General features: G+C 44.7%; 1 pseudogene across 1 annotated transcript; it reads right to left on the bottom strand.

The window, feature by feature from the left end:
• Positions 1-10,140: 10,140 nt before the first annotated feature.
• On the bottom strand, positions 10,141-10,762 carry LOC308253921 (large ribosomal subunit protein uL13m-like; annotated as a pseudogene). Its single transcript has one exon. The product of its transcript is annotated as a large ribosomal subunit protein uL13m-like (transcript).
• Positions 10,763-18,620: the final 7,858 nt, after the last annotated feature.

The raw sequence follows: 18,620 nt of genomic DNA, 5'->3' as shown, positions 1-18,620 counted from the left end.
CAGGCCAACACTCTATCCACTGAGCCAAACTGGCTAGGGCTAAGTCATTGAGTTTTGTGGTAGTTTGTTATGCAGCAATAGCTAACAGATACATGTAGCATTGCAGACACTGTTTATTGCCTAAAAATATCTATTTCTCTCTCTCTTTTCCCAGCTAACAGAATGTAAATTTTGTTCAAATTCCTTGACCTCAGAGAAGGTAAGCAATGGCCAATCACATTATCTCACATTGCTGGCTACTCCTAGGCATGGGAATATGAACCATTCTGGCTCCTCATGGGACCATTCCTATGGTCACTATGATGAGCAAAGATGAGCATATGAATCAAACATATGTCTTAGTCCATTTAGGTTTCTAGAACAGAATACCATTTGACAGGGTGACTTAAAAAACATTTATTTCTCATAGTTCTGGAGGTGGGAAGTTTACTATCAAGGTGCTGGCAGATTTGTTGTCTGATTACACATTCATAGTAGGCCCTGTCCTCACTTGGCAGAAGAGGAAGAGAGCTTTCCAGGGCCTCTTTTATAAGGGCACTAATCCCATGCGTGAGGGCTTCATCCTCATGACTTAATCACCACCCAAAAGTCCCACCTGCTAATACCATCCCATTTGGGTTAGGATTTCAACATGTGAATTTGGGGGAACATAAACATTCAACCTATCAGAATTCTTTCCTAGGGTTTTATATATGGAGTCTAGAAATGAGAAATATATGACTGATATAAGTCAGATTGATCTGTTTTAGAATAAAGCATGAAAGATGAATTTTTAAAAAAAACATTTTTATTGATTTGAGAGAGAAAGGGAGAGGGAGAGAGAGATAGAAACATCAATGGTAAGAAAGTATCATTGACTAGCTGCCTCCTGCACGTTCCCGGTAGGCATGTGCCCTTGACTGGAATTGAACCTGGGACCCTTCAGTCCGCAGGCCAACACTCTATCCACTGAGCAAAACCAGCTAGGGTAAAAGATGAATTTTTACATCTGAATATTTTGGAGAAAACTCGTGTCTGTGTAATAAATTTACCAAACAGTGAATGTCACCTCCTTCAACATACAGACTACACACCAAGTTAATAGTAAGCCTTCAGATTTCTGGGAAGAAAAATGCCATATTAAGAACAAGATGAGGAGCAGAAACCAAGATGGCGGCATAAGTAAGCACCTAAACTGCTGCCCCGCACAACAATTTCAAAACTACAACTAAAAGATAGAACGGACACCATCCAGAACCACAGGAAAGCTGGCTGAGTGGAAATTCTACAACTAGAAGCAAAGAGGAAAGCTCACGAAGAAGGAGCAGCAAAGAGCTGAGATACAGAGACATGCACATGCAGAGAGGAAGGGCGGCGGAGTGCCTGGCTGACTTTCTCTGGTGGGAGGGGGAAAGAAGCCCCTGACTGCACTAAACCCCAGTTCCGACTGCATGGAACCTCACTTCTGGGTGAAACCCGGTGGACCCAGGCTCATACAGGGGGAATTTGGACTGTCAGGTAGAGAGAAAGGCACACGGAGACTCGGAGACTCAGGGGAGCCAGGGCGGCAGGGGTCTGGAGGTGCAAGTGTGCACAAAGACTGACTGTGGAGGTTGCCATAGGCTTTCCCTAGCGGAAGGGAGTTGGAAGCTCCTGACGGCACTGAACCCCAGTTCCAACTGCACTGAACCTCAGTTCCGGGCGAGCCCCTGGGGACCCACGCTCTTACGGGGGAAATCTGGACTGTACGGTGGAAACTCGGGAACTGCAGAAGGCAGAGGTCTGGAGACTCGTGCAAGGGCAGGGTTGACAGGAAGCCAAGACTGTCTGCTCCACCCTGAGACTCCACCCCTTCCAAGCTGAGCACAGAGGCTTTTGCAATCTGGCAAGGATAATCCTATAAGGCTGTCTCCAACACTGAAAATCTCCCAGTGTAAACACAGCTGATCCTCACAGCCAACTGGCCTGGAGGTCAATTCCTCCCAGTGATACCAACAACAAAGACTTAACTACAACAAGGCTGTACACACAGTCCACAAAGGGGTGCACCAAGAGTGTCCACCTCAGGTTAACTGGGGAGGCTGAACCACTGGGCCATATTGGAAACCTAGCACAAATATCTACCTTACCAACTCAGGGAATTAGTGAAAATGCGGGGTCAAAGAATCAGATCACAAACGAAAGAAATGGAGGAAAACAAACGACTGGATATAGAATTCAAAACCACAATTATAAGGCTCTTCAAGAATATCCTAGAAAAGGCCAATAAATATAACGAGACCCTTGAAGATATGAAAAAGGACCAACTAGAAATTAAACATACACTGACTGAAATAAAAAATATTATACAGAGACCCAACAGCAGACTAGAGGAACACAAGAATCAAGTCAAAGATTTGAAATACAAAGAAGCAAAAAACACTCAACCGGAAAAGCAAAAAAAAAGAAAAAAGAATCCAAAAAGTTGAAGATAGTGTAAGAAGCCTCTGGGACAACTTCAAGCATACCAACATCAGAATTATGGGGGTGCCAGAAGAAGAGAGAGAGCAAGATACTGAAAACCTATTGGAAGAAATAATGATAGAAAACTTCCCCGACCTGGTGAAAGAAATAGACTTACAAGTCCAGGAAGTGCACAGAACCCCAAACAAAAGGAATCCAAAGAGGACCACACCAAGACACATCATAATTAAAATGCCAAGAGCAAAAGACAAAGAGAGAATATTAAAAGCAGCAAAAGAAAAACAGTTAATTACCTACAAGGGAGCACCCATACGATTGTCAGCTGATTTCTCAACAGAAACTATGCAGGCCAGATGGGAGTGGCAAGAAATTTTCAATGTGATGAATAGCAAGAACCTACAACCAAGACTACTCTACCCAGCAAAGCTATTTTTCAGAATTGAAGGTCAGATAAAGAGCTTCACAGATAAGAAAAAGCTAAAGGAGTTCATCACTATCAAACCAGTATTATATGAAATGCTGAAAGGTATTCTTTAAGAAGAGGAAGAAGAAAAAAGTAAAGAGAAAAATTATGAACAACAAATACATATCTATCAACAAGTGAACCTAAAAATCAAGTGAATTAAAAATCTGAGGAACAGAATAAACTGGTGAATATATAGAATCAGGGGCATAGAAAGGGAGTGGACTGATAATTCTCAGGGGGGAAGGGGTATGGAGGGTGCAGGAAGAGACTGGACAAAAATCGTACACCTATGGATGAGGACAGTGTTGGGGGAGGTAAGGGCAAAGGGTGGGGTGGGAACCAAGTGGAGGGGAGCTATGGGGGGGAAAAGGAGAAACAATTGTAATAATCTGAACAATAAAGATTTATTAAATTAAAAAAAAAATTTAAAAAATAAAAAAGTAGCCCTAACCGGTTTGGCTCAGTGGATAGAGCGTTGGCCTGCGGACTGAAGGGTCCCAGGTTCGATTCTGGTCAAGGGCATGTACCTTGGTTGCAGGCACATCCCCAGGAGGGGGTGTGCAGGAGGCAGCTGATCGATGTTTCTCTCTCATTGATGTTTCTGGCTCTCTATCCCTCTCCCTTCCTCTCTGTAAAAAATCAATAAAATATATATTTTTAAAAAAGTATTTAAAGAAAAAAAAAAAGAACAAGATGATACATAATCATTTTTATGATTCACTGAAATTTTCTTTTTTTACCTGGATAAACTTCCTGAAGCCATGGAAGTTTATAATGGGTGGGTGTTGTAGTAAAATATAGAAATGTTTAAAAAAGTTTAAAAAATGTCTAAAAATGTTAAAAAGGCCCTAACCGGTTTGGCTCAGTGGATAGAGCGTCAGCCTGCGGACTCAAGGATCCCAGGTTCGATTCCAGTCAAGGGCATGTACCTTGGTTGCGGGCACATCCCCAGTGGGGAGTGTGCAGGAGGCAGCTGATGGATGTTTCTCTCTCGTCGATGTTTCTAACTCTCTATCTCTCTCCCTTCCTCTCTGTAAAAAAATCAATAAAATATATTTAAAAAAATAATAATAAAAAAAATAAAAATGTTAAAAAGGTTTTAAAAGGTTTGAGTTAACTTTCTGGAAACTTAAAGTGTGATATTAAAGACACATTCCGCACTGCCCTGAAGTGTGTTTACCCCATAGATAAGGATTTGAACTTCAATTACTGACTTAGAAGTTACTTGCTAAGATAACCATATGTGTGAGTGATGTACTCTCCCTAGATAACCACATGTAGCCCCTTGCCCTGTTTGAGATTAACATGTGTGCATTAACGTAATTCATTGATAGCCACCTGAACTGCTGCGGGTATGAAACAGGCTTTAAAAATGGGTCCTGACTAGCCAACAGTGCTCGCCTGTCGAGACCACCACAAAGGCACATTCTTTTGCCAGTCTGGCAAGCGATGCCATGCTCCTCTCTTGGCCAGACAACAGAAGAATGGCTAGTACCTTCTGATCGAGATGTGACTGAGCTCTCTGGTGAGGAACGCCAGCCCCCTGCATCCGGCCTGGAGCAACCCAGTTGCCGGACCCCAGAGGACAGCACCACTGGGATCCCGTTTAAGCCTTTACCCACAGCATCAGGAACTTTTGTGAGTAATAAAGTGCTGTGTGATTTACAACTGCATATGTTTCAGGTGGTGTAATTCTTTAGGCAGTTAATTGAATTATTTTGCGTACGCTTAAAACTGAAATTAAAGTTTCTGGTCTTTTCGGTCCTAGGCCTGCCCTTGGTCCTGCTTGCATAGAGTAGCCTCTTTGCTAGCAACTACTTGAATGTCCCAACACCTGCATGGTTAAAGTCTATCACAAGGGTCGCCTTAGATAAACACCCCAGATCCTTTCCTAGGATCTACTTGGGACAGTAGGATAAACTGATCAAAAGAACTAAAAGATTTAAAATGTTTTTGAGCCCAAACAGTTTGGCTCAGTGGTTGAGCATCGACCTATGAACCTGGAGGTCAAGGTTTGTTGTAGTGTACCCCAAGAATCATACAAGGACACCTCAAGAAGTTGAATTAAGGAGCCACATTTATTTCAAAAGCCGGCAGCTACTAGGGGGCATCATAGCACTCTAAATCTCGCAGCCCCAAATGACAGTAACATCAGGCTTATATAGGCAAAAAATCACAAAGGTATCGATTATATCTCTAGGTTTGGAATGGGGAACTGGTTTGCAAAAGCAGTTTGTTATAGAAGCTAATTTGAGGAAGTTAGTTATCTACAAAGATTAATTATAGTTTTAGGACTTGGAGCCACTGAGTCAACGGAAAAAACATTTTCCGGAGTCACTGAAGCAATTAAAGCAATTGTGCTGTCCTGATCTCCAGGTGCAGAGAAATGTGTTTTTGAAAGACCAGTAAAACCACAATCAATGGCGTATACAATCGAATGGGGTGATTTATATAAGTTCAGGAGATCAAAATAAATTCTCTATTATTTTAGCAAGCAAATAATTACAGAAGCCAGGATAGCAGGGTTAAAAATTAAACAGCAGTTGATTATTTCTACCCGAGATGATTGCTACCATGCTTCAGGTTCAATTCCTAGTCAGGGTATATGCCAGGTTATGGGGCTTGATCCTCAGTGTGGGGTGTGCAGGAGGCAGCGATCAATGATTCTCTCATTATTGAATTTTCTCTCTCTCTCTCTCTCTCTCTCTCCCTCTCCCTTCCTGTCCCAAGTAGATCCTGGGAAAGGATCTGAGGTGTTTATCTAAGGCGTCTCTTTTGATAAACTTTAACCGTGCAGGTGTTGGGACATTGAAGTAGTTGCTAGTGAAGAGGCTACTCTACACAAACAGGACCAAGGGCAGGCCTAGGACGGAAAAGACCAGAAGCTTTAATTTCAATTTTAAGCGTATGCAAAATGATTCAACTAACTGCCAGAGGAATTACACCACATGAAACATATCCAGTTGCAAATCACACAGCACTTTATTACTCACAAAAGTTCCTGATGCTGTGGGTACAGGCTTGATGGGATCCCGGTGGTGCTGTCCTCTGGGGTCCGGCAGCTGGGCTGGTACAGTCTGGATGCAGGGGCCAGCGTTCCTCACCCGAGAACTTGGTCACGTCTCGATCGGAAGGTACCAGCCATTCTTCTGTTGTCTGACAGAGAGAGAGGAGCATGGAGTGGCATCACTTGCCAGACTGGCAAAAGGACATGCCTTTCTGGTGGTCTTGACAGGCAATCACTGTTGGCTGGCTAGGACCTATTTTTTTTAAAGCCTGTTTCATACCCGCAGCAGTTCAGGTGGCTATCAATGAATTACATCAATGCACACATATTAATCTCAAACAGGGCAAGGGGCTACATGTGGTTATCTAGGGAGAGTACATCATTCACACAAATGGTTATCTTAGCAAGTCACTCTGAGTCAGTAATTGAAGTTCAATCCTTATCTATGGGGTACACATAGTTCAGGGCAGTGGGGAATGTGTCCTTAATATCACACTTTAAAGGAGAAACCAAGATGGTGGCATAGGTAAACAAGCAAACTGCTGCCTCGCACAACATTTTCAAAACTACAACTAAAAGAAAATAGACATCCAGAACCACAGGAAGACTGGCTGAGTGGAAATTCTACAACTAGAAGGAAAGAGAAAAGCACACTGAGACTCAGAGGAGCTGCAGAAGGCAGAGGTACCGAGGCGCGCACGCAGAGAGGGCTGGCAACTGAGTATGCGGCTGGCTTTCTCAATCGTGAGAGAGACAAAAGCTCCCGACAGCTCTGAACTCCAGTTCCGGGCGAGACTCTGGGGACCCAGACTCATTCGGGGAGAAACTGGACTGTCTGGCAGCGGGCAAAACTCGAGGGCGGCTTCCTCTCAGAGGTGCTTGTAGCGATTACCGCGGGACACTGAGACCCAGGGGCCTCTTAAGGCAGGGCTGGCGGGAAGCCATTGCTGTCTGCTCTGCCCTGAGACTCTGCCCCATCCAAGCTGAGTACAGAGGTTTTTGCAAGTCTTGTCTCATAAGGGTGTCTCTAGCACAGAAGTTCTCCCAGCATAGACACAGCTGATCCTCACAGCCAATTGGCCTGGAGGTCAATTCCCCCCAGTGATACCAACAACAATCAAGGCTTAACTACAACAAGACTGTGCACACAGTCCACAAAGTGGTGCACCAAGTGTGTCCACCTCAGGTAATTGGGGAGGCTGAGCCACTGGGCCCTATAGGACACCTAGCACACAAAGCCACTCTATCAACTCAGGGAAGCAGCCAAAATGCGGAGACAAAGAAACAGGTCACAAATGTAAGAAATGGAGGAAAGCAAATGACTGGATATAGAGTTCAAAACCATGGTTATAAGGTTTTTCAAGAATTTTCTAGAAAAGGCCGATAAATTTAGTGAGACCCTTGACGATATGAAAAAGGACCAACTAGAAATTAAGCATACACTGACTGAAATAAAAAATAATATACAGAGATCCAACAGCAGACTAGAGGATCGCAAGAATCAAATCAAAGATTTGAAATACAAAGAAGTAAAAAACACCCAACTGGAAAAGCAAAAAGCAAAAAGAATCCAAAAATATGAAGATAGTGTAAGGATCCTCTGGGACAACTTCAAGCGTACCAACATTCAAATTATGGGGGTGCCAGAAGAAGAGAGAGAGCAAGATACTAAAAACCTATTTGAAGAAATAATGACAGAAAACTTCCCCCACCTGGTGAAAGAAATAGACTTACAAGTCCAGGAAGCACAGAGAACCCCAAACAAAAGGAATCCAAAGAGGACCACACCAAGACACATCATAATTAATTTGCCAAGAGCAAAAGACAAAGAGAGAATATTAAAAGCAGCAAGAGAAAAACAGTTAGTTACCTACAAGGGAGCACCCATACGATTGTCAGCAGATTTCTCAACAGAAACTATGCAGGCCAGAAGGGAGTGGCAAGAAATATTCAAAGTGATGAATAGCAAGAACCTACAACCATGATTACTCTACCCAGCAAAGCTATCATTCAGAATTGAAGGTCAGATAAAGAGCTTCACAGATAAGAAAAAGCTAAAGGAGTTCATCACTATCAAACCAGTATTATATGAAATGCTGAAAGGTATTCTTTAAGAAGAGGAAGAAGAAAAAAGTAAAGAGAAAAATTATGAACAACAAATACATATCTATCAACAAGTGAATCTAAAAATTAAGTGAATTAAAAACCTGAGGAACAGAATAATCTGGTGAATATAATAGAATCAGGGGCATAGAAAGGGAGTGGACTGACAATTCTCAGGGGAAAGGGGTGTGGGGGTGCCAGAAGAGACTGGACAAAAATCGCCTATGGATGAGGACAGTGGGGGGGGAGGGTGTAAGTGCAGAGGGTGGGAACCGGGTGGAGGGGAGGTTTTTGGGGGAAAAAAAGGAAGAATTGTAATAATCTGAACAATAAAGATTTATTTTTAAAAAATCACACTTTAGGTTTCAGGAAAGTTAACTCAAACATTTTAAAACCTTTTAAACATTTTTAGACATTTTTAAAGCATTTTTAAACATTTCTATATATTACTACAACACTTCCTCTCTGAAATCAATAAAAACATATTTAAAATGCTTTTGAGCCCTAACTGGTTTGGCTCAGTGAATAGAGCATCGCCCTGTGGACTCAAGGGTCCCAGGTTCGATTCCAATCAAGGTCATGTACCTTGGTTGCGGGCACATACCCAGTAGGGAGTGTGCAGGAGGCAGCTGATGGATGTTTCTCTCTCATCGATGTTTCTAACTCTCTATCCCTCTCTCTTCCTCTCTGTGAAATATCAATAAAATATATTTAAAACAAAATAAAATAAAATAAAATAAAATAAAATAAAATAAAATGCTTTTGAAACCCTCCTTGATATAGACCACATTTTGAACTCTGTCATTCTGGACCCTGTTTGCCAACTTGTCTTGCATCCATAATTTAGACTACAGCGCCACCTTCTGGAGGTGAAATGACATAAACGCTCCACATATCCACTAACATTCAAAGTTGATTTGCAAGTTCGTTCTTAGTCATCTGCATGATTTCTCATTGGCAGCTCATTTTTCCCCTTTTTGGAAAGAGTGTCATCTCAGCTGGGCAGTGAAACTAGAAGTAAGCTGTTGATCACTTCCCCTTTTTCAAAGAGAAAGTTATGGCATAGTTTCATCTGTATATTTATGGTTTCTGCGGCAGGAGACTGATTGGAATAATTACCCCTCCCTTGGCATGTTCTTCCTTTGATCCCTTGTGTCACTGAATAGATATTAGATTTTATTTTCTTACTCTCAAGGGAAATCAATTTCTCTGCAGCTTTTCCTATATTTTATTCTATTCTGAAGCTTCTTTTTGAATGCAAACATTTTAACAAATATTTTACATTAATGTCATATTTTTCAGAAATTAAAAATGGTCAATTTATTTTAAAAAATATATGTAATATAGTAAGAATAATTTTAGATTTAAAGAAAAATACTGAAGATAGTATAGGCAGTTCTCGTATACCGTGTACTCAGTTTCTCTTATTATCTTACTTTAGTATGACACATTAATAAACCAATATTGATACATCATTGTAATTTTTTTCCTCCTAATCCGCACCCAAGAATATTCTTTTCCTCATTGATTTTTAGAGAGAGTGGAAGGAAGGGAGAGAGACAGAGAGAAACATCAAGATGACAGAGACACATCAATTGGTTGCATCCTGCGCACCCTGTCAGGGGCCGGGGATGGAGCCTGAAATCAACGCATGTGCCCTTACCGGAATTGAACTTGAGACCCTTCAGTGTGAGGGCCTATGCTCTCACCACTGAGAAAACTGGCTAGGATGATACATCACTATTAAGCAAAGTCCAGACTTGGTTCAGATAGCCTTAGCTGTTACCTAGTATCCTATTTCTGTTCCAGGATCCCATCCAGGACATCACATTATATTTCGTTGTCATGTCTCCTGTGGCTCCTTTTAGCTGAGACAGTTTCTCAGACTTTGTTTTTTTTTTTTTGTTTTTTTTTTCTTTTTTTTAAGCCAAGTTAGCCAGCTTTATTCTTATCCCCACTGATAACATTCAAATCCAATTTACATGACAGCAGTTCTATAAAAGAATATATTCTATTGCAATTTCCTGTAGAAGGAAGATCCCTTCCTGACCTTTCTCCTCCACCTTTTAGCGCCCATAACAGCTTCCACCCAATGCAGCAGTGCTTCACTTGGCCCTGCCGGTCAGGAGAAACTCATCAGGAAGAAGTTTCGATCACCTCGTTGTGATTTTCTGCAATTTTCATTTCTCTACAGACGGTAATCTTCAGGTGGAGTCCACACTCTTGGGAAAGCCTCTATTTCTTCTTGTGTGTACTCATCTAGACGTCTGGGTATTTTTTGTGGTTGTGGAAGCTCTTCCACTAAATTCTTATAAATATCCTCTGGTATATCCTCATCTGGGAAAAGATGCAGCCTCTGCACATGGTCCTCCTGTGAAGGTTTTTTGGGAGCATGCCATAAATAGCTAGTTTTACAATTGCCACTGGATCCTTTTGGTGAAGTTGTGCAGCTATTACTTGTGTGAATCCACCTGGGTAGCCAGTATGTGAAGAGTATACTTTTTGTTCCCATTTGTTTCCAGAAAATGCTATGTGCCTTGTGTTGATTATGACAACATGGTCACCACAGTCACTCAATTGATGATACACAGGTTTATGCAATCCTTGAAGTTTAATTGATGCCACAGCAGCAAGTTTGCCAGGGGGCTGCATTTTCCCATCTAAGAGATACCAAACTCGAGCAAAAGTGGCCCATTGCTGGGGTGCCCTGGAGAAACTCGACATGTTACCCGACTCGCAGGGCCGTCCGTTCCTCAGACTTTGTTTTTGATGACAGTTCTGAGAAGTACTGGTCAGGTATTTTGTAGACTGTCTCTCTCTGGGGATTTGTCTCATGTTTTTCACATGATTGGGCCAGGGTTAAGAGATTGGGGGAGGAAGACCGTTAAGTGCCATTTTTATCACATCATGATGTATCACTGTTGCTGCTGACCTTGAAGTCGTGTTTCTCACTGTCAAGTTATTCTTGTAACTTTTAAGTCACTGTAAAGTCTCTTCGTGACCTTGGGTGGCTGTTTCTTTGGAGGAGAAGCGTAGTGCTCTGAACCCTGTCTCTCTTCCTTTGGCATTGCATTGCCAGTGGGTGTGATGGGATCCACTTGATTCAATCTATTCTCTGCAGCCAGGAAAGGATGACCTGGGAAGACAATGTGAATAAGTTAGTCAGGAAACCAGAGTTGGGATCTGTTTCGAGGCTTGGAAATTCCTTTGTTTTGATCACCAATATGCTCAAAGATTCCTTGGGTTTCTTTGAAGATGAAATAGAAAGAGCACTCCAAGTTCTATTCTAAAGATTTAGGGTGCCTTGGCCAAGACGGTAGTGTAAAAGCAAAACGCGAAAATGGAGTTGATACTGTTAACAAAGCAATCTAAAATAGAGCCGGGAGGCCTCCAGGAAGCTGCGCTAACACACCCCCTCCAGGTGAAACTGAACTTGTGCACTTAGCAAAAACACAATGGCTGTATCCTAATTCAGTTCCTGGAACTGGCTCTGCACCACTGGACTCTCTACTAAAAAAAAGAATTTTCACCTAGCAATAGACAGGAACAGTCACTCTTGTATAGTATAGTTTTCGTCTACCTGCCAGCACCAATCACAGCCCTTTCAAAGCAACTTGTGTAACCCCCTTATATAGCCCCCGTTTTATGTCTTTGTTAACTCTGTACCTTTCTTTTCCCCTCAGAATACAATTGGGGTTTTACCCAAATTTGTGTCTCCAGAATTTCAATTCCTAAAAGACCCCCAAATAAAGCTTTTGTTTGCCTTACAGTTCTTGGTCAAAATTGACAGTAGCTTCTCTGGACGTGGGTGGAGAGGATATTAAAAAAGCTCCATTAAATCATCTACTAAATGACATCACATAGCTCCTATAACTGAATGAGCTAGGTAGCTCACTGAGGTAGACCTTATACCACTAATAAAACAACAACCATAATGGCAAGATGAATACAACCAGCAATTATGTATTCACTCTTACTATGTGGCAAGCAGTATAAATTTAAAGTAATGAAACACATCCTATCTAATAAAGAGGGAATATGCTAATTAACCATCACTCCATCACAAAGATGGCTGCACCCACAGCTGAGGCCAAGTTCCCATAAGGAGCCTTAACAAGCAATCAGCAGGGACCTGAGGCTAAGCCCTCCCCTGCCCCCATGGGGCTTGACAGGGGACCTCAGGCCAGCAGGGCTTGACAGGGGACCTCAAGGTGCGCTTCCCGTCCTGGTGCTGGGCTAGGGGACCTCAGGCTGCTACCCCTGCCCGAGCGCCAGGCCGGGGGACCTCAGGACATGCACCTCACCAGGTGGGGCTTGACAGGGGACCTCAGGCCGCACCCCCCGCCCCAGCACCAAGCCAAGGGACCTGAGGCTGCACCCCCCTGCCTGGCAGGGCTTGACAGGGGATCTCAAGGTGCACCCCCCAGTGCTGGGTCAGGGGAACTCAGGCTGCGCTGACCTGGCCAGCAGAGGAGGGAAGCCCCTGGGCAGGGGGACCTGAGGCTGCACCCCCCTGCTGATGGGGCTTGACAGGGGAACTGAGGCTGTTTCCCCGTCCTGGTGCCGGGCCAGGGGACCTGAGGCTGCGCCCCCACCCCAGCCTGGTGGGGCTTGACAGGGGACCTCAAGGCATGCCCCCCCTCACCCCAGTCTGGGCTGGGGGACCTCAGGCCATGCTCCCTGTCCTGGTGCTGTGCCAGGGGACCTGAGGCTACGTTCCCTGCCTGGCAGGGCTTGACAAGGGTGGGACTAGCCGGGTCTGGATCTATCCCAATGAGGGGGGGGGGGGGCAGCTGGGTCTGGGTCTCAGGCGATTTTGAGGCACATGTGGGTGGACGGGGACTTGACTATGGGTCCCGGGGTGTGCCCCAGACTCTGACAGGAGGAAGGTTTTCATATACATTTTACTAATTTTCTTTCATCTCTGACACTACTATTATAGAGAAAGGGCAAATAGCAATATTAAATTATTTCTTCTAATAATCCCCTTTTAATGTGCACAAATTTTGTGCACCAGGCCACTAGTATAATATAATACTAGAGGCCCGGTGCACAAATTCATGCATGGGTGGTGGTCTCTTGGGCTGGCCTGCGGAGATTGGGCCCCAGCCTCACAGCCCCAGCTCACATCCCCAGCCTCACAGCCCTGCAGCCCCGCCTGGTACCCCAGCTTGGCCTGGTGCCGCCCCCTCACCTGCTCCAACATCCTGCCTGCGCGACGATTGATCATGGCCTGGCCCCCCGCCCACCCCCTCAGCACCTGGGAGCCAGGTGGTAGCCCTGCCTCCACCGCCACCGCTGGTCACCATCTGCGGGGTGATTGGCAGGGTGATTGGGCCCCTGCTCACACCTGTCTTGGCCTGGTGCCGCCTGCTCACCTGCTCCACCATTTCACTGCAGTCCCGCTCTCGTCGGGGCCTATCAGGGTCGGCAGCACCTACACTGCTGCCTACTGCCAGCACCACATTGCCAACACCCACCATGTTCTGTGCCACCCCCTGGTGGTCAGCACATATCATAGTGAGCAGTCGAACTCCCAGTCTCCTGGTTGAACGACTACCCGAGGGGACAATTAGCATATTAGGCTTTTATTATATAGGATTATATTAGTTTCATGTGTACAATATAGCAATTAGATGTTTATATAGCTTACAAAGTGATCACATCAATAAGTCTAGTACCTATCTGACACCCACCATACATAATTATTACAATATTATTGACTACTAGAGGCCTGGTGCACAAAATTCGTGCACGGGGGTGTGTATCCCTCAGCCCAGCCTGCACCCTCTCCAATCTGGGACCCCTCAAGGGATGTCCAACTGCCCGTTTAGGCCCACTGGGATCGGGCCTAAACGGGCAGTCGGACATCCCTCTCACAATCCAGGACTGCTGGCTCTCAACTGCTCGCCTGCTTGCCTTCCTGATTGCCCCTAACCGCTTCTGCCTGCCAGCCTGATCACCCCCTAACCACTCCCCTGCCAGCCTGATTGATGCCTAACTACTCCCCTGCCAGCCTGTTTGCCCCTAACTGCCTTCCCCTGCAGGCCTGGTCACCCCTAACTGCCCTCCCCTGCAGGCCTGGTCACCCCTAACTTCCCTCCCCTGCAGGCCTGGTCACCCCTAACTGCTCTCCCCTACAGGCCTGGGTACCCCCCAACTGCCCTTCCCTGCAGACCCAGTCACCCCCAACTTCCCTCCTCTGCTGGCTGGGTCACCCCTAACTGCCCTTCCCTGCTGGCCTGATCACCCACAACTGCCTTGCAGGCCTGGTTCCTCCCAACTGCCCTCCCCTGCTGGCCATCTTGTGATGGCCATCTTGTGTCCACATGGGGGAAGGATCTTTGACCACATGGGGGCAGCCATCTTGTGTGTTAGAGTGATGGTCAATCTGCATATTACTCTTTTATTAGATAGGATAGAGGCCTGGTGCATGGGTGGGGGCCAGCTGGTTTGCCCTGAAGGGTGTCCCGGATCAGGGTGGGGGTTCCCTTGGGGTGTGGGGCGGCCTGGGCGAGGGGCCTGTGGTGGTTTGCAGGCTGGCCATGCCCCCCGGCAACCCAAGCAGAGGCCCTGGGATCTGGGATTTATTTATCTTCTATAATTGAAACTTTGTAGCCTGGAGTGGAGCCAAGCCTTCTGCTCACTCCATGGTGGCAGCCATTTCTGTTGGGATTTATGTATCTTCTATAATTGAAACTTTGTAGCTTTAAGCGGAGGCCAAAGCAGGCCAGGGCTGCAGAAGCTTGGCTTCCTCCATCACTGCGGGCAACCCTAGCCTCCTGCTCTCTCCAGCTCAGTGGCTGCCTCCATTTCTGTTGGGATTTACTTATCTTCTATAATTGAAACTTTGTAGCATTGAGTGGAGGCCTGGGCCGGCAAGGGCAGGCGGAAAGCTTGGCTTCCTCCATTGCCAGGGAAACCCAAGCCTCCCTCCTGATCTCTGTGGCTGCAGCCATCTTGGTTGGGTTTATTTGCATATTCCCTCCTGATTGGCTGGTGGGTGTGGCTTGTGGGTGTAGCGGAGGTGTGGTCAATTTGCATATTACTCTTTTATTAGATAGGATATTTTCTATGTTGTACTTTACATCCCTGTGACTGTTTTTATAACAGGCAATTTGTACATCTGAACCCCTTCACCTTTTCCACCCAAACTTCTAACCCACCTTCTATCTGGCAACCATCAAATTGTTCTCTGTATCAGTTTGTTTGCTTGGGGTATTTTTGTTTGCTTGCTTGTTTTTAGATTCCATACATAAATGAAACCATATGGCATTTGTCTTTCTCTATCTGACTTATTCCATTTAGCATAATATCTTCTAGGTCCATCCGTGTTGTTGCAAATAACAAGGTTTCCTTCTTTCTTTTTTATGGCTGAGTAATATTCTATTGTATATATGTACCACCTTTTCCTTATCTATTTGTCCATGGACAATTAGGCTGCTTTCATATCTTGGCTATCTATAATAATAAAAGCATAATATGCTAATTAGACCAGACATCCTTCTGGACGACCTTCTGGACAAAGACGGGGCTGCAAGGGAAGCCCAGGTCCCAGGTGCCAGAGGGAAGCCAGTGCAGGTGGCTGGGGGAAGGAAGGCCTACTCTTGCACAGCTGGCGAGTGCAGCAGCGGCAGTGGCGGGAGCCTCTCCCGCCTCTGCGGCAGCGCTAAGGACCCCTTAGGGGATGTCCGCCTGATGGTTTAGGTCCACTCCCCGCTGGCAGGCGGACATCCCCCGAGGGGTCCCAGACTGCAAGAGGGCGCAGGCCGGGCTGAGGGACCCACCCCCAATGCATGAATGTTGTGCACTGGGACTCTAGTTATAAATAATGTTACAATGAACATAGGGAAGCATATGTCTTTTTGAATTAGTGTTTTGGATCTCTTTGGAAACATACCCTGAAGTGAAATTGCCAGGTAGTTCTACTTTTAATTTTTTGAGGCACCTCCATACTGTTTGTCATAGTGGCTACACCAATTTACAATGCCACCAACAATGCACAAGTGTTTCCCTTTCTCCCATTCTCACCAACTCTTGTTTGTTGATTTATTGCTGATAGCCATTCTGACAGATGTGAGGTGATATCTCATTGTGTTTTTAATTGCATTTTCCTGATTATTAGTGATGTTGAGCATATTTTCATGACTATTGGCCATATGTATGTTCTCTTTGGAGAAATGTCTATTCAGGTCCTATGGCCATTTTTAATAAAATTTTTGTTTGTTTTTGTATTAAACTATGAGTTTTAAAAAATATTTTGAATATTAACTACTTAAAAGATAAATCATTGGCAATTACCTTCTCCCATTCTGTAGGTCGTCTTTTTTGTTGTTGTTATTCTTTTTTTTTTTTTTTTATTGTTGACACTATTACAGATGTCTTTCATTCCCCACCCCCTTACCCTCTTACTTCCCTTTACCCACTTCACCCAGCTACCACTCCCCCTGCCTCTGGCCATCACCATATGTCCATGGGCTATGTATATATGTTTTTTGGCTAATCTCTTCACCTTCTTTCATCCAGTCCCCCCACCACTCTCTCCTTGAAAGTTGTCAGACTGTTCCATGTATTCATGCCTCTGGGTCTGTTTTGTTTGTCAGTTTATTTTGTTCATTAGATTCCACATATAGGTGAGATCATATAGTATTTGTCTTTCTCTGTCTAGCTTACTTTGCTTAGCATAATAATTTCTAGGTTCATCCATGCTGTCACAAAAGGTAAAGTTTCTTCTTTTTTTACAACTGTGTAGTATTCCATTGTGTAAATGTACCATAGGTTTTTTTTATCCACTCTCATCTACTGATGGGCACCTGGGCTGTTTCCAGATCTTGGCCATTGTAAATAACACTGCTATGAACGTAAGGTGCATATATTGTTTCTGATTGGTGTTTCAGAATTCTTAGGATATATTCCCAGAAGTGAGATTACTGGGTCAAATGGCAGTTCCATTTTTAATTTTTTTGAGGAATATCCATATTGTTTTCCATAGTGGCTGCACCAGTCTGCATTCCCACCAGCAATGGACTAGGGTTCCTTTTTCCCCACATCCTCACCAGCACTTCTTGTTTGTTTTATTGATGGTAGCCATTCTGACAGGTGTGAGGTGATATCTCTTTTTTTTTTTTTTTTTTTTGTCTTCTGGTGTTGAGTTGTATAAGTTCTTTATATATTTTGGAAATGAACCCCTTATTAGGTGTATCATTGGCAAATATTTTCTCCCATACAGTGGGTTCCCTTTTCATTTTGTTAAGCGTTTCCTTTGCTGTGCAGAAGCTTTTTAGTTTGATGTAGTTCCATTTGTTTATTTTTTCCTTTGTTTCCCTTTCCCTAGGAGATATATCAGCAAAAATATTGCTATAAGAGATATCTGAGATTTTACCGCCTATGTTTTTTTTTTTTTTTTAGGTTTTTTATGGTTTCATGACTTACATTTAAGTTTTTTATCCATTTTGAATTTATGCTTGTTTATGGTGTAAGTTGGTGTTCTAGTTTCATTTTTTTTAGCATCTAGCTGTCCAGTTTCCCCAACACCATTTATTGAAGAGACTGTGCTTTCTCCATATATGCTCTTACCAATTTTGTCAAATATTAATTGACCATAGGTTGATTTTTGGGCACTGTGTGCTGTTTCATTGATTTATATGCCTGTTATTGTGCCAGTACTAGGCTGTTTTGATTATAATGGCCTTGTAATATGCTTAGTTTGATATCAGGTATTGATATTTCATGTGGCACAGCCCTAGAAATAATCACTTCTCATGAAAGGATCTTTGCTCCTGATTATAGGAACACGATGGAAAGTCTATAAATATCTATACTAATAAAAGCCTAGGTGGCCCTCGTGCCCTTGCGCATGACATCATCACAAGATGGCCGCCACGAAGATGGCCACTATAAGATGGCCACCACAAGATGGCCGTGCACACAGTGGAGGTGGGGCCCGGTGGCAGCTCTGCATGGTGAGGCATGGGGGTCCTGCGGCTCCGCACAACGTGGAGGGGGCGGATCCTGGTGGAGGAGGCAGGTCATGGCAGGGGAGGGCAGTTGTGGGCAATCAGGCCATCAGGGGAGGGCAGTTGGGAGCAGGGGATCAGTTAGGTGTCAATCAGGCTGGCAGGGGAGTGGTTAGGGGGTGATCAGGCTGGCAGACAGAAGTGGTTAGGGGCAATCAGGCAGGCAGGCAGGTGAGCAGTTAGGAGCCAGTCATCCCGGATTGCAAGAGGGATGTCCTAGATTGGAGTGGGTGCAGGTTTAGCTGAAGGACACCCCCCTGCATGAATTTTGTGCACCGGCCCTCTAGTCTATATATATAAAAGGCTAAGTGATCGTCCTATTGTCCAACTAGCCGGTAGGTATGATGTGCACTGAACACCAGGGGGAAGACGTTCAATGCAGGAGCTGCTGAGCTGTGGTGACTTGGCAGCAGTGGTTCTCCGGTGACGCACCCTGGAACCAGAGAGGAGAGAGCCTGATTCTGGGATGCGTCACCCAAGAACCGCCCTCTTGCAATCCAGGACCCCTCGGGGGATGTTGGAAGAGCCGGTTTTGGCCTAATCCCCGCAGGCCACACCAAGGGACCCCACCTGCCAGAGGGACCCC

The sequence above is a fragment of the Plecotus auritus genome (assembly GCF_963455305.1).
Source record: "Plecotus auritus genome assembly, chromosome: 7".
In the NCBI taxonomy this organism is placed as follows: domain Eukaryota; kingdom Metazoa; phylum Chordata; class Mammalia; order Chiroptera; family Vespertilionidae; genus Plecotus; species Plecotus auritus.
This window is presented reverse-complemented; position numbering and strand designations above follow the sequence as displayed.